We start from the raw sequence: 7,714 nt of genomic DNA on the forward strand, positions 1-7,714 counted from the left end.
AATAAATTTAAATGTATTTGATAATAAAAAAGGATAAAGCTCTATAGATATAGATTAGAGTAGAGCTTTGTGCAGACGTGAGAGCTGGTGCATCAGTGAACTGGGGCTCCAGCGGCTGAATGTGGGAAAGCTTCTGCAGATTTTAAAGGATGTTTGTGAAACGCTCGACTGCTGTGAAGGAATCTCCTCCGATAAAAGACCCGAACACCAACTCTGGTGCATGCTGGGAAGTTCGACACCTTCTTAGAAACTCATCTTCTTTCTAAAGTTCAGGTTTCTCCCTCAGCATCTCCTTCCTGTCGAGTCTTATTCTCCATTTTTCCATTTTTCATTCAAAACTTCAGGGAAACATGAGACGAGAATCTCTTACCCGGTTTGATCCTGTTTGATGTTTGTGACATGGGCGTATCCTGAGGCAGCGGGCCCCTGGGCACAGACCTGTCAGCCCCCCCCCCCCCCCCCCCCACTCTGTCTACACAGGATAAGACTCCCACATTCAAAGAGTCGACTCGTAGTCTTTTTGTTTCTTTTTGTGGTCATTTTAAGTCCATTTTTAATTTTTTTGCATCTAGTTTTAGTCATTTTGCATCTTTTTGTGGTGTTTTGCATCAAATTTTAGTCATTTTGCATCTTTTGTTGTATTTTGCATCTATTTTTAGTCATTTAGCGTCTTTTTGTGGTGGTTTTGCATCTATTTTTTAGTCATTTTGCATCTTTTTGTGGTGGTTTGGCATCTATGTTTAGTCATTTAGCATCTTTTTGTGGTGGTTTTGCATCTATTTTTAGACATTTAGCATCTTTTTATGGTGGTTTTGTATCTATTTTTAGACATTTTGCATCTTTTTGTGGTGGTTTTACATCTATTTTTAGTCATTTTGCTTCTTTTTGTGGTGTTTTGCATCTAATTTTAGTCATTTGCTTCTTTTGTTGTATTTTGCATCTGTTTTTAGTCATTTTGTATCTTTTTGTGGTGGTTTTGCATCTATTTTTAGTCATTTTGCATCTTTTTGTGGTGGTTTTGCATCTATTTTTAGACATTTTGCATCTTTTTGTGGTGGTTTTGTATCTATTTTTAGACATTTTGCATCTTTTTGTGGTGTTTTGCATCTAATTTTAGTCATTTGCTTCTTTTGTTGTATTTTGCATCTGTTTTTAGTCATTTTGTATCTTTTTGTGGTGGTTTTGCGTCTATTTTTAGTCATTTTGCATCTTTTTGTGGTGTTTTGCATCTATTTTTAGACATTTTGCATCTTTTTGTGGTGGTTTTGCATCTATTTTTAATCATTTTGCATCTTTTTGTGGTGGTTTTGCGTCTATTTTTAGTAATTTTGCATCTTTTTGTGGTGTTTTGCATCCATTAGTTGTGATTTTGCTTGTATTTTAGTCATTTTGCATCTTTTTGTGGTGGTTTTGCATCTATTTTTAGTCATTTTGCATCTTTTTGTGGTGGTTTTGCATCTATTTTTAGTCATTTTGCATCTTTTTGTGGTGTTTTGCATCTTTTGTGGTGGTTTTGCATCTATTTTTTCTCTCTACATCTACTATGAATCATTTTGTGTGGCTTTGTTGTCGCTTGTTTGTCTCTGTGGTTGTTTTGTGTCTGTTTTCAGTCATTTAGCATCTCTCTTCATTTAAAACTTCAAATCAAAACGTTCAAGTTTCCAGCTCAAACTGTTATTGAAGTCTGTTTCCTGTCGTATTTTCCTCACTGGAGAATGTTGTTTTATGTTCAGCGGCCGAAAAGAGAAACCAGAAGTTTTCCCTCCTGATAAATAATGAACTGTTTTAACGAGAAGCACAGATGGGCGAGAGAGCTCCGCTGACCCCTGTCTCTCTCCTGCTGAGTCTTGGCTCATGGCACTGATACTGACTGTGTTTCAGATCTGTAACAACTGAACTGCTGACTGCAAACATTCATCTGACTGAGTCACTGCTCTGGGATCTGCTGTTGGTACGAGGTCGTCTGTTATCTGTTCTCACTGACACGCACTGATCCTCCATCGGCTGCACTCTGCTTCCTCATTCTCCTGTCGGACAGATCACAGGTCAACCAGTGAACTCACAGACGTGTGTGAAATCACCACCACCTCTTAACGGGGAGTTTCTGTCCTACTCACCCTGGACACTACTTCCCCATGTGTTTTTGTGTAAGAGCCGCTGTGAACCGGGCTGCAGTGGGATCAAACACACGCTGGATCAAAGTATTCATGTTTTTCCACTTTGTCAGAAGTATGTAACTGTTTTATGGAAAGATGGAGAAGTTTGGCGCCCGAAGCATCATTCATCGCGTGTCATTGTGTGTCATCGCGTCATTTACATTGATTTTGAATGGTAGCTTGACGCTTTCATCGCCTCCATCCCTTTTGGTTTGAATGCATGGTAATTGGGGCAGTATAGCTAATGTTCCACTTATACTTGAAATCAAAAGTAGGAGGTCATAAGGAAGCTTGGTGATCGCTTCGCCTGACTTGTTGCTAAAAAATGCACAAATGAGTCGTGTATGGAAGTAGTTTGCATGTGAGGCAGATGACCGTGGCGTTATCATCAATGCGCTGAAGCCACGATGCAAACGATGCTTCCGCAGTACTTCTATTTTAGCGTTTACCATAACAACAAGCTACGTTCGAAACCAGACTGACACATTTCATTCATTCATTCATCTTCAACCGCTTATCCCGGGGTCGGGGTCGCGGGGGTGCTGGAGCCGATCCCAGCTGACATCGGGCGTGAGGCGGGGTCCACCCTGGACAGGACGCCAGTCTATCACAGGACACATAGAGACGAACAGAGACAGACAACCATTCACACCTACGGGTGATTTAGAGTCATCAATGAACCGAACACCTGCACGTCTTTGGACTGTGGGAGGAACCCGGAGAAAACCCACGCAGACACGGGGACAACATGCAAACTCAACACAGAAGGGCCCCAGCTGGGATTCAAACCAGGAACCCTCTTGCTGTGAGGTCTATAAAGACGGATCAGATGGTTAACGTTTTGTTAAACAATGTAATGAAAAACTAAACAAATTCTTTTGTAGCATACGTGCAACTCGACCCAACTTCTGCCCGTCTGCGTCCAAAAGGAACGTTAGTCTGTGAAAGCTGCGTGAAGTGGAGCTCACACATGTTGTTGGAACGATTCAGAAATGATTTGGATTAAAAACGGTGTAGAGAACACAAAGACACGCTTGTCAATATTCTCCCTCTCCGGTGTCTTCAGGCAACATCCCGCGAGACTTCAGAAGGAGTCAGAGCTTCCTGAACAAAATGAGCCTGTCAGTGGCAAAAAACAGCATTTTTAATTTACATATATTCTCTGTGTGCGAAGATTATTCAGTAACTGCCCCTTAAACGAATGATATTCTCGTTAGCTTCAGCTGTACTTTGTATTTAATGCTAAGTTAGCGTGCTAGCGTATAAGAGAAATGGCGATCATCATGATAAATAAGTTGCTGCCATGCAAACACACATCATCTGTTAATAATAACCTTTGACATTTTGGTGATGACTGGTTTCACGCCCCAGTACAAACTGGTTTAGCAGGATTATCATTGGCATTGTGAGGCAGGTTTATTTATAGAGAACCACTCAGACACAAGGCAACCAAAGCGCTTCACAGGTGCATCCAAATACATTTAACATAAATCAAGAGAACATTAAAGATGCATTTAAAAGATAAAACAAAAAGCAAAAGCAGGCTAAGAAATTGTTACAGGTTTAAAAGTAATGATGTGTCTCATTCATTGAGAAGCCACAGTAAACAATAATGTTTTAAGCCCAGATTTAAACAAGCTGACGGTTTCAACAGAGCGCATTCAGGAAACGTGTTCCCCAGGTGGAAGCTGCTTCAACTCGCCGGCTTTTTATCCTGGGAGCACCGGGAGTAAACCTGTTCCAGAGGACCGGAGGGGTCTGGATGCCTAATAGCATTTAAATCAGAAATGTATTTGGGCCCAAGATCATTTAAAGCTAGCCTGGCATCACCCGTCTAATTCTCAAATACGTATTAGTTCATGTTGAATCTCAGAGGAGCGTTCTCAACGATGCAGACCAAAGCGCTTTGGGATGCAACTGGACAGACCCTCAAACACTCAGTGCAACGTAACGTGACCCACAACCAATCACAGCAACAGAACGTGACCTACAACCAATCACAGCAACGTAATGTGGCCTACAACCAATCACAGCTACGTAACAGGACCTACAACCAATCACAGCAACGTAACGTGACCTACAACCAATCACAGCAACGAAACATGACCTACAACCAATCACAGCAACGTAACGTGACCTACAACCAATCACAGCAACCAAACGTGACCTACAACCAATCACAGCAACCAAACGTGACCTACAACCAATCACAGCAACAAAACGTGACCTACAACCAATCACAGCAACGTAAACGTGACCTACAACCAATCACAGCAACCAAACGTGACCTACAACCAATCACAGCAACAAAACGTGACCTACAACCAATCACAGCTACGTAACGTGACCTACAACCAATCACAGCAACAAAACGTGACCTACAACCAATCACAGCAACGTAACGTGACCTACAACCAATCACAGCTACGTAACGTGACCTACAACCAATCACAGCAACAAAACGTGACCTACAACCAATCACAGCTACGTAACGTGACCTACAACCAATCACAACAATGTAACGTGACCTTCAACCAATCAGAGCGGCTAAACAATGTAGCGTTGAGCGCCACATGCTAATTGAGGGTGCTTGGTTTGGTTCGTTTTGAAGCAGGAAGAAAACGTGTTCCTGAAAACATCTGAGAAGAGAAAGAGTTAATACAGGAGCAGAGTCTTGATTAGTATTTGATCGGCATCGCCTGTTTTTGTCAGTTTGACCTCGTGAGCCGCGCTGGATGGAGAACGGCAGTTACTTTAAGTTATTATGACGCTCCTCTGGCTCAAACCCGCCCTACATGAGATGAACCGCTGTACTTGGCTTCCCCAGGATCTGCTCAGCTGCAAATGTGTCTGACTGTGAAAGGTGCCAGACGTACCTGCCAGAGCAAATACACATGAACTCGACAGATCTCTCTGGCTAATTTAGTGCTTCATAGAGGAGTAATATCCTTTGACACACAGGAAGCCAGTGCAGTCATTCAAGCGACGGTGTAATGTACTGTCTTGACGTCTCGAGGACTCTGGCAGCAGCTTCCTGGACAAGCCGAAGCTGTCTGATTGATGCTTTACTATACCTGTGAAGACATCAACGAAACGTGACCTACAACCAATCACAGCAACCAAACGTGACCTACAACCAATCACAGCAACGAAACGTGACCTACAACCAATCACAGCAACAAAATGTGACCTACAACCAATCACAGCAACCAAACGTGACCTACAACCAATCACAGCAACGAAACGTTACCTACAACCCGATCAGAGTAACCAAAAGTGACCTACGACCAATCACAACATTGTGATGTGGCCTACAACCAATCACAGCAACGTAACGTGACCTACAACCAATCACAGCAACGAAATGTGGCCTACAACCAATCACGGCAACAAAGGTGACCTACAACCAATGACTGCAACGAAATGTGACCTACAACCAATCACAGCGGCAAAACGTGACCAACAATCAATCACAGCAACGAAACGTGACCTACGACCAATCACAACAACGAAACGTGACCTACAACCAATCACAGCAACAAAACGTGACCTACGACCAATCACAACAACCTAACGTGACCTACAACCAATCGCACCAACAAAAAATGTGACCTACATCCAATCACAGCAACGTAACGTGACCTTCAACCAATCACAGCAACGTAACGTGACCTACAACCAATCACAGCAACAAAAAATGTGACCTACATCCAATCACAGCAACGTAATGTGACCTACAACCAATCATAGCAACAAAACGTGACCTACAACCAATCACAGCAACAAAACGTGACCTACAACCAATCACAGCAACGAAACGTGACCTACAACCAATCACAGCAACGTAAACATGACCTACAACCAATCACAGCAACAAAACATGACCTACAACCAATCACAACAACATAACATGACCTACAACCAAACACAGCAACGTAACGTGACCTACAACCAATCACAGCAACGTAACGTGACCTACAACCAATCACAGCAACGTAACGTGACCTACAACCAATCACAGCAACCAAATGTGACCTACAACCAATCACAGCAATGTAACGTTACCTACAACCAATCACAGCAACGTAACGTGACCTACAACCAATCACAGCAACCAAACATGACCTACAACCAATCACAGCAACAAAAACATGACCTACAACCAATCACAGCAACGAAACGTGACCTACAACCAATCACAGCAACCAAACATGACCTACAACCAATCACAGCAACGTAACGTGACCTACAACCAATCACAACAACCAAACATGACCTACAACCAATCACAGCAACGTAACGTGACCTAAAACCAATCACAGCTACGTAACGTGACCTACAACCAATCACAGCAACGAAACATGATCTACAACCAATCACAACAATGTAACGTGACCTACAACCAATCACAGCAACGAAACATGACCTACAACCCAATCAGAGCAACGTAACGTGATCTACAACCAATCACAACAATGTAACGTGACCTACAACCAATCACAGCAACAAAACGTGACCTACAACCAATCACAGCAACGTAACGTGACCTACAACCAATCACAGACAGCCATTCAAGCGACGGTGTAATGTACTTTCTTGACGTCTCGAGGACTCTGGCAGCAGCTTCCTGGACAAGCCGAAGCTGTCTGATTGATGCTTTACTATACCTGTGAAGACATCAACGAAACGTGACCTACAACCAATCACAGCAACCAAACGTGACCTACAACCAATCACAGCAACCAAACGTGACCTACAACCAATCACAGCAACAAAATGTGACCTACAACCAATCACAGCAACGAAACGTGACCTACAACCAAACACAGCAACATAACGTGACCTACAACCAATCACAGCAACGTAACGTGACCTACAACCAATCACAGCAACGTAACGTGACCTACAACCAATCACAGCAACCAAACGTGACCTACAACCAATCACAGCAACCAAACATGACCTACAACCAATCACAGCAACGTAACGTGACCTACAACCAATCACAACAACCAAACATGACCTACAACCAATCACAGCAACGTAACGTGACCTAAAACCAATCACAGCTACGTAACGTGACCTACAACCAATCACAGCAACGAAACATGATCTACAACCAATCACAACAATGTAACGTGACCTACAACCAATCACAGCAACGAAACGTGACCTACAACCAATCACAGCAACGTAACGTGACCTACAACCAATCACAGCAACGAAACATGATCTACAACCAATCACAGCAACAAAATGTGACCTACAACCAATCACAGCAACGAAACATGACCTACAACCAATCACAGCAACGTAACGTGACCTACAACCAATCACAGCAACGTAACGTGACCTACAACCAATCACAGCAACAAAATGTGACCTACAACCAATCACAGCTACGTAACAGGACCTACAACCAATCACAGCAACGTAACGTGACCTACAACCAATCACAGACAGCCATTCAAGCGACGGTGTAATGTACTTTCTTGACGTCTCGAGGACTCTGGCAGCAGCTTCCTGGACAAGCTGTAGCTGTCTGAGTGATGCTTTAC

This window comes from Echiichthys vipera (assembly GCF_963691815.1).
Source record: "Echiichthys vipera genome assembly, chromosome: 10".
Lineage (NCBI taxonomy): Eukaryota > Metazoa > Chordata > Actinopteri > Perciformes > Trachinidae > Echiichthys > Echiichthys vipera.